We start from the raw sequence: 10,672 nt of genomic DNA, 5'->3' as shown, positions 1-10,672 counted from the left end.
AGTGAGACAGACAATGAGCTACAACTTCATTTTAATAAGGAGTCATCTGAGCTGATAAATAACACTTCAGTACCAGAGACCTTCTACAACACTCAGAAGAGATACTACAAAACTAATACACTTCACTCTGACTCAGTGTACTGATCAACATCACTTCATCACTGGTCTCCTGTTTGACTCTACTACAACACTTTCATTAGTTCTTGTCTTTGTTTTAATCATCTCAGTGTTTTTATTAAGATGAAGTGGAGTTACACCTAAATTCCTCCAAATGATGTACAATCCATTTCTCCAAACTGTTGAGAATAACAAACAGACCTCTGATGTGTGAAGTGACTTTGGTCACACTACACTGTGTGAGAGTGGAGTTATTCATCATGTTGTAGTTTCTCTCTTCACTGATGTAGATGGTCGTTGTGTACTCGTCTCACTGGGCTGCACATACACATCAGTGTTATTTATCAGCTCAGAGGACTTGTTTGATGGACATTAGCTTGTAGATCTTTGTCTACCTCTCTATGGTTTTAACAACGTTTCTCTTCTGACTTGTTGATCTGACAAGTTCCAATCAGTGAATATATTCCCAACTTGACTGAAGAAGTCTGCTTAATAACAGGCCATTTAAAGCAGCTACACTTCACTTCATGATTCAGTTAGAAAGTCTGCTTTGTTGAGCTGGCTCTCTGTAGATTGTAGAAACTGAAATAGAACAGACATGGACATCTTCTTTCTCTCCAACACACTAGTCATGTCTCCTCTTTTCTCCTCTTACTACAACAACAGTAAAAACACCTAGCTCATATTTGTCCAGGAAACAACTCTGTCCTCTGTGTCTCATCATAGAAAGGTTTAATCCATCACAGTGAGTGAAGAACACACATCAAACCACCAGTCATGGTCAATTATGTCCCAAGACTCTGCTACAATATACACTCATCTCATTTGAAAGAATTCATTCAAATGTGACAACAAACTATTCAAAACATGAAAACTAATAGTATCTCATGATCATTTAGATCATTTAGATCATTCAATCTATTAAAACATTGTCTGGATATAAATATTATTCTTTGATCAATGACTCCTGCACGGCTCGGTAGAGATCAGAGGTTTAATGATGACACAGAAGCAGTCTGACTGTAAGGAGGAGGGGATCAGATGGAGAACAGGAAGTCTGAGCAAACAACAGTTTATCTGAGTGACACGTTCATTTTCAACAACAGTAGAGTTCATCTGAGAGAGAGTAGAGTCTATTCTAGTGAGGACAGAGTTGATAGAGACCATTACAATATCTGAATGTGAAACCAGCCTCTCTAATTGTCCAGTAAATACAGTGAGTTAAATACAACAATATTTCCATCTGAAATATTCCAACACAGAAAAGTTCAGAAAACCAAGAGAAAGTGTGGAGTGATGATGTTAGAATTAATGGAGCTTCAAATATTTACACAACTTCTTTTCAGAGCACATCTCTTCTTCTGTAGAGTTGATCATGTAAAGAACAATTCATTTACCTGAGCTGTGAGATATAAGGCAGACACTGCAGGAAACTCCTCACTTCACTCTCTTCATGTGAGCAGCCACTCAGCTCCACTGGTTTCTTCTCTGATTGGAGTTTCAGCACTTCCAGGAGGATGGAGGTCTTTCTCTCTGAGAGGTTTATGGACCAGACTGTAGGAGCTGACTGGAAAACTGACTGTAATGATGGAAGGAGACTCAGACCTGATTTAGTCTTGTAAGAGTACAGGTCCAGGAGGAAATCACACCATTTCTCTTTAACAGGGAATGTTTGATATGTGCACACTGATGATAACAGCTCCACTATCTTCTCTCCTGTCTGATGTTCTCTCTCTGCTGCTGCACAGAACAGATTCAACAAGAACCTGGTTTGTTGATGAAGATATGACCTCTGAGGATCAAACCTGGAACAATAAGAAGGAAACATTTAGTGATGATTTGATGTCAGCTGCATAAATACAACCACACACTACTGATGGACTCCATCTTGTACATGTCTGTCCTGTATAGAATGAAATGACATTTTAAACACATCTTTCATCAGAGCAGCTCAACATTGTTTTTAGACTGTTACTGACTCACAACACAAACACTAATCCTGAGTCTGAAATCACTGCAAACTGATTGAATGGTCTCTGTCATTTGATTTGCTGGATGAATGTAGAGAGTAAAACACTAGATAGAAACAATATAGAAATATACAGAGTGGATCAACTAACTCTACAGTCCATATCATGGACAGTAGTTGCTTCACCTTCATCCTCATATGACACATACCAACTGTAACCAACCATAGTGAGACAGACAATGAGCTACAACTTCATTTTAATAAGGAGTCATCTGAGCTGATAAATAACACTTCAGTACCAGAGACCTTCTACAACACTCAGAAGAGATACTACAAAACTAATACACTTCACTCTGACTCAGTGTACTGATCAACATCACTTCATCACTGGTCTCCTGTTTGACTCTACTACAACACTTTAATTAGTTCTTGTCTTTGTTTTAATCATCTCAGTGTTTTATTAAGATGAAGTGGAGTTACACCTAAATTCCTCCAAATGATGTACAATCCATTTCTCCAAACTGTTGAGAATAACCAACAGGAGACCTCTGATGTGTGAAGTGACTTTGGTCACACTACACTGTGTGAGAGTGGAGTTATTCATCATGTTGTAGTTTCTCTCTTCACTGATGTAGATGGTCGTTGTGTACTCGTCTCACTGGGCTGCACATACACATCAGTGTTATTTATCAGCTCAGAGGACTTGTTTGATGGACATTAGCTTGTAGATCTTTGTCTACCTCTCTATGGTTTTAACAACGTTTCTCTTCTGACTTGTTGATCTGACAAGTTCCAATCAGTGAATATATTCCCAACTTGACTGAAGAAGTCTACTTAATAACAGGCCATTTAAAGCAGCTACACTTCACTTCATGATTCAGTTAGAAAGTCTGCTTTGTTGAGCTGGCTCTCTGTAGATTGTAGAAACTGAAATAGAACAGACATGGACATCTTCTTTCTCTCCAACACACTAGTCATGTCTCCTCTTTTCTCCTCTAACTACAACAACAGTAAAAACACCTAGCTCATATTTGTCCAGAAAACAACTCTCTCCTCTGTGTCTCATCATAGAAAGGTTTAATCCATCACAGTGAGTGAAGAACACACATCAAACCACCAGTCATGGTCAATTATGTCCCAAGACTCTGCTACAATATACACTCATCTCATTTGAAAGAATTCATTCAAATGTGACAACAAACTATTCAGAACATGAAAACTAATAGCATCTCATGATCATTTAGATCATTTAGATCATTCAATCTATTAAAACATTGTCTTGATATAAATATTATTTTTTATCAATGACTCCTGCACGGCTCGGTAGAGATCAGAGGTTTAATGATGACACAGAAGCAGTCTGACTGTAAGGAGGAGGGGATCAGATGGAGAACAGGAAGTCTGAGCAAACAACAGTTTATCTGAGAGACACGTTCATTTTCAACAACAGTAGAGTTCATCTGAGAGAGAGTAGAGTCTATTCTAGTGAGGACAGAGTTGATAGAGACCATTACAATATCTGAATGTGAAATCAGCCTCTCTAATTGTCCAGTAAATACAGTGAGTTAAATACAACAATATTTCCATCTGAAATATTCCAACACAGAAAAGTTCAGAGAACCAAGAGAAAGTGTGGAGTGATGATGTTAGAATTAATGGAGCTTCAAATATTTACACAACTTCTTTTCAGAGCACATCTCTTCTTCTGTAGAGTTGATCATGGAAAGAACAATTCATTTACCTGAGCTGTGAGATATAAGGCAGACACTGCAGGAAACTCCTCACTTCACTCTCTTCATGTGAGCAGCCTCTCAGCTCCACTGGTTTCTTCTCTGATTGGAGTTTCAGCACTTCCAGGAGGATGGAGGTATTTCTCTTTGAGAGGTTTATGGACCAGACTGCAGGAGACTGGAAAACTGACTGTAATGATGGAAGGAGACTCAGACCTGATTTAGTCTCATAGTCCTTCACATGGGAGCACAGATCCAGCAGGAAGTCACTCTGATATTTCTTAACATAATCAACTTCATATATATCATGTAAAGGGAATGTTTGATATGTGCACACTGATGATAACAGCTCCACTATCTTCTCTCCTGTCTGATGTTCTCTCTCTGCTGCTGCACAGAACAGATTCAACAAGAACCTGGTTTGTTGATGAAGATCTGACCTCTGAGGATCAAACCTGGAACAATAAGAAGGAAACATTTAGTGATGATTTGATGTCAGCTGCATAAATACAACCACACACTACTGATGGACTCCATCTTGTACATGTCTGTCCTGTATAGAATGAAATGACATTTTAAACACATCTTTCATCAGAGCAGCTCAACATTGTTTTTAGACTGTTACTGACTCACAACACAAACACTAATCCTGAGTCTGAAATCACTGCAAACTGATTGAATGGTCTCTGTCATTTGATTTGCTGGATGAATGTAGAGTGTAAAACACTAGATAGAAACAATATAGAAATATACAGAGTGGATCAACTAACTCTACAGTCCATATCATGGACAGTAGTTGCTTCACCTTCATCCTCATATGACACACTTGGAAATCACAGTTATGTTCCACTACATCTGCAGGTGGAGACACAAAGTGATGATGACTCCTTGGAGTCTGAACTCTTCATCTCTTGTTCACTATAGAGCTGCTAGAGTTGTCCTCATGATCAGTAAAGTTCACTCCAGTCTCAAGTTTAAAAGGCAGCTAAATGGAACTAATTCATTTAGTTGTTGAAGTGCTGTTAAATTCACCTGAAAGAGCTGCTACCTGTTTTATCTGAGCACTAATATTTGATTTATAGCTGACATGTTTGATTTGAAGCTCATCACATATTCAACAGTCAACACCAGCTTTAACTGCATCTTTCTCCATTCTTGTCTCAAGTCTTGTTATGTTTCTATCAGGAGGTATTAACATGTCTGTGTTGTTGTCACTGAGCTTCAATCTTCTTCTTCTTCTTCTTCACATCACTTCATTATTCTCATACAGACAGAAGACTGTCACATGTTTCCAAACTGGATTTAAAGTAAAAACATCAACTAACATTCTTGTCTCTGCTTCATTGCTTCAGTCACACAGTGACCTTCATTCAGTTCCATCAACTGCTTCATATTTCTGTTCAGTGACTAAAAACATGACTGAGTGCTTTGACACAATGTTCTGGAGGAAGAGACTGAAATACTGAACCTTTCTACTGATTGAAGACACAACTGATTTTAAATCAACAATCAACTAAGAATCACGACACCATCTAAATCTAATAAGAGCATTTTAAAACTAATATCAACTACTTTAGTTCATCTCCTGTTGGCTTGTTGAATCTATAATAAAGACTCAGTTTGATAAACTGATCATAGATGGATAGAAAATCTCAGACTTCAAGACAACAAGCAACTAAAAGAGTCCAATAAATATAGTGATGTAAAGAGAACAATGTTCAACCTCTGAAACAGACCAGAGAGGAAATAGAACTGAAAGATGAGTCCATGTGGAGAAAGTCACAATGAGGAAATATATTAGTGATGACAAAGAAATATCACAGGAATATTTAGAACAATGATGTTAGAATTAATGGAGCTTCAAATATTTACACAACTTCTTTTCATAGCACATGTCTTCTTCTGTAGAGTTGATCGTGTAAAGAACAATTCATTTACCTGAGCTGTGAGATATAAGGCAGACACTGCAGGAAACTCCTCACTTCACTCTCTTCATGTGAGCAGCCTGTCAGCTCCACTGGTTTCTTCTCTGATTGGAGTTTCAGCACTTCCAGGAGGATGGAGGTCTTTCTCTCTGAGAGGTTTATGGACCAGACTGTAGGAGCTGACTGGAAAACTGACTGTAATGATGGAAGGAGACTCAGACCTGATTTAGTCTCATAGTCCTTCACATGGGAGAACAGATCCAGCAAGAAGTCACTCTGATATTTCTTAACATCATCATCCATGTCTGTCATATTTAAAGGGAAAGTTTCATCTGTGCACACTGATGATAACAGCTCCACTATCTTCTCTCCTGTCTGATGTTCTCTCTCTGCTGCTGCACAGAACAGATTCCCAAAGATTGTGGTTTCTTCATGAAGATCTGAAATCCAAGGATCAAAGCTGGAACAATAAGAAGGAAACATTTAGTGATGATTTGATGTCAGCTGCATAAATACAACCACACACTACTGATGGACTCCATCTTGTACATGTCTGTCCTGTATAGAATGAAATGACATTTTAAACACATCTTTCATCAGAGCAGCTCAACATTGTTTTTAGACTGTTACTGACTCACAACACAAACACTAATCCTGAGTCTGAAATCACTGCAAACTGATTGAATGGTCTCTGTCATTTGATTTGCTGGATGAATGTAGAGAGTAAAACACTAGATAGAAACAATATAGAAATATACAGAGTGGATCAACTAACTCTACAGTCCATATCATGGACAGTAGTTGCTTCACCTTCATCCTCATATGACACATACCAACTGTAACCAACCATAGTGAGACAGACAATGAGCTACAACTTCATTTTAATAAGGAGTCATCTGAGCTGATAAATAACACTTCAGTACCAGAGACCTTCTACAACACTCAGAAGAGATACTACAAAACTAATACACTTCACTCTGACTCAGTGTACTGATCAACATCACTTCATCACTGGTCTCCTGTTTGACTCTACTACAACACTTTAATTAGTTCTTGTCTTTGTTTTAATCATCTCAGTGTTTTATTAAGATGAAGTGGAGTTACACCTAAATTCCTCCAAATGATGTACAATCCATTTCTCCAAACTGTTGAGAATAACAAACAGACCTCTGATGTGTGAAGTGACTTTGGTCACACTACACTGTGTGAGAGTGGAGTTATTCATCATGTTGTAGTTTCTCTCTTCACTGATGTAGATGGTCGTTGTGTACTCGTCTCACTGGGCTGCACATACACATCAGTGTTATTTATCAGCTCAGAGGACTTGTTTGATGGACATTAGCTTGTAGATCTTTGTCTGCCTCTCTATGGTTTTAACAACGTTTCTCTTCTGACTTGTTGATCTGACAAGTTCCAATCAGTGAATATATTCCCAACTTGACTGAAGAAGTCTACTTAATAACAGGCCATTTAAAGCAGCTACACTTCACTTCATGATTCAGTTAGAAAGTCTGCTTTGTTGAGCTGGCTCTCTGTAGATTGGAGAAACTGAAATAGAACAGACATGGACATCTTCTTTCTCTCCAACACACTAGTCATGTCTCCTCTTTTCTCCTCTTACTACAACAACAGTAAAAACACCTAGCTCATATTTGTCCAGGAAACAACTCTCTCCTCTGTGTCTCATCATAGAAAGGTTTAATCCATCACAGTGAGTGAAGAACACACATCAAACCACCAGTCATGGTCAATTATGTCCCAAGACTCTGCTACAATATACACTCATCTCATTTGAAAGAATTCAATCAAATGTGACAACAAACTATTCAAAACATGAAAACTAATAGTACCTCATGATCATTTAGATCATTTAGATCATTCAATCTATTAAAACATTGTCTGGATATAAATATTATTTTTTATCAATGACTCCTGCACGGCTCGGTAGAGATCAGAGGTTTAATGATGACACAGAAGCAGTCTGACTGTAAGGAGGAGGGGATCAGATGGAGAACAGGAAGTCTGAGCAAACAACAGTTTATCTGAGAGACACGTTCATTTTCAACAACAGTAGAGTTCATCTGAGAGAGAGTAGAGTCTATTCTAGTGAGGACAGAGTTGATAGAGACCATTTCAATATCTGAATGTGAAACCAGCCTCTCTAATTGTCCAGTAAATACAGTGAGTTAAATACAACAATATTTCCATCTGAAATATCCCAACACAGAAAAGTTCAGAAAACCAAGAGAAAGTGTGGAGTGATGATGTTAGAATTAATGGAGCTTCAAATATTTACACAACTTCTTTTCAGAGCACATCTCTTCTTCTGTAGAGTTGATCATGGAAAGAACAATTCATTTACCTGAGCTGTGAGATATAAGGCAGACACTGCAGGAAACTCCTCACTTCACTCTCTTCATGTGAGCAGACTCTCAGCTCCACTGGTTTCTTCTCTGATTGGAGTTTCAGCACTTCCAGGAGGATGGAGGTCTTTCTCTCTGAGAGGTTTATGGACCAGACTGTAGGAGCTGACTGGAAAACTGACTGTAATGATGGAAGGAGACTCAGACCTGATTTAGTCTCATAGTCCTTCACATGGGAGAACAGATCCAGCAGGAAGTCAATCTGATATTTCTTATCATCATCAAACAAGTATCCCTTATTTAAAGGGAATGTTTTATATGTACACACTGATGATAACAGCTCCACTATCTTCTCTCCTGTCTGATGTTCTCTCTCTGCTGCTGCACAGAACAGATTCAACAACAACCTGGTTTGTTGATGAAGATCTGAACTCTGAGGATCAAACCTGGAACAATAAGAAGGAAACATTTAGTGATGATTTGATGTCAGCTGCATAAATACAACCACACACTACTGATGGACTCCATCTTGTACATGTCTGTCCTGTATAGAATGAAATGACATTTTAAACACATCTTTCATCAGAGCAGCTCAACATTGTTTTTAGACTGTTACTGACTCACAACACAAACACTAATCCTGAGTCTGAAATCACTGCAAACTGATTGAATGGTCTCTGTCATTTGATTTGCTGGATGAATGTAGAGAGTAAAACACTAGATAGAAACAATATAGAAACATACAGAGTGGATCAACTAACTCTACAGTCCATATCATGGACAGTAGTTGCTTCACCTTCATCCTCATATGACACACGTGGAAATCACAGTTATGTTCCACTACATCTGCAGGTGGAGACACAAAGTGATGATGACTCCTTGGAGTCTGAACTCTTCATCTCTTGTTCACTATAGAGCTGCTAGAGTTGTCCTCATGCTCAGTAAAGTTCACTCCAGTCTCAAGTATAAAAGGCAGCTAAATGGAACTAATTCATTTAGTTGTTGAAGTGCTGTTAAATTCACCTGAAAGAGCTGCTACCTGTTTTATCTGAGCACTAATATTTGATTCATAGCTGACATGTTTGATTTGAAGCTCATCACATATTCAACAGTCAACACCAGCTTTAACTGCATGTTTCTCCATTCATGTCTCAAGTCTTGTTATGTTTCTATCAGGAGGTATTAACATGTCATTGTTGTTGTCACTGAGCTTCAATCTTCTTCTTCTTCTTCTTCTCATCACTTCATTATTCTCATACAGACAGAAGACTGTCACGTGTTTCCAAACTGGATTTAAAGTAAAAACATCAACTAACATTCTTGTATCTGCTTCATTGCTTCAGTCACACAGTGACCTTCATTCAGTTCCATCAACTGCTTCATATTTCTGTTCAGTGGGCTAAAAACATGACTGAGTGCTTTGACACAATGTTCTGGAGGAAGAGACTGAAATACTGAACCTTTCTACTGATTGAAGACACAACTGATTTTAAATCAACAATCAACTAACAATCATGACACCAACCATCTAAATCTAATAAGAGCATTTTAAAACTAATATCAACTACTTTAGTTCATCTCCTGTTGGCTTGTTGGATCTATAATGAAGACTCAGTTTGATAAACTGATCATAGATGGATAGAAAATCTCAGACTTCAAGACAACAAGCAACTAAAACAGTCCAATAAATATAGTGGTGTAAAGAGAACAATGTTTAACCTCTGAAACAGACCAGAGAGGAAATAGAACTGAAAGATGAGTCCATGTGGAGAAAGTCACAATGAGGAAATATATTAGTGATGACAAAGAAATATCACAGGAAAATTTAGAACAATGATGTTAGAATTAATGGAGCTTCAAATATTTACACAACTTCTTTTCAGAGCACATCTCTTCTTCTGTAGAGTTGATCATGTAAAGAACAATTCATTTACCTGAGCTGTGAGATATAAGGCAGACACTGCAGGAAACTCCTCACTTCACTCTCTTCATGTGAGCAGCCTCTCAGCTTCACTGGTTTCTTCTCTGATTGGAGTTTCAGCACTTCCAGGAGGATGGAGGTCTTTCTCTCTGAGAGGTTTATGAACCAGACTGTAGGAGCTGACTGGAAAACTGACTGTAATGATGGAAGGAGACTCAGACCTGATTTAGTCCCATAGTCCTTCACATGGGAGAACAGATCCAGCAAGAAGTCACTCTGATATTTCTTCTTGTCATCACTCATGTATCTCTCATGTAAAGGGAATTTTTGATATGTGCACACTGATGATAACAGCTCCACTATCTTCTCTCCTGTCTGATGTTCTCTCTCTGCTGCTGCACAGAACAGATTCAACAAGAACCTGGTTTGTTGATGAAGATCTGACCTCTGAGGATCAAACCTGGAACAATAAGAAGGAAACATTTAGTGATGATTTGATGTCAGCTGCATAAATACAACCACACACTACTGATGGACTCCATCTTGTACATGTCTGTCCTGTATAGAATGAAATGACATTTTAAACACATCTTTCATCAGAGCAGCTCAACATTGTTTTTAGACTGTTACTGACTCACAACACAAAC

Source organism: Chelon labrosus (genome assembly GCF_963514085.1).
Source record: "Chelon labrosus genome assembly, chromosome: 24".
NCBI lineage: Eukaryota > Metazoa > Chordata > Actinopteri > Mugiliformes > Mugilidae > Chelon > Chelon labrosus.
This window is presented reverse-complemented; position numbering follows the sequence as displayed.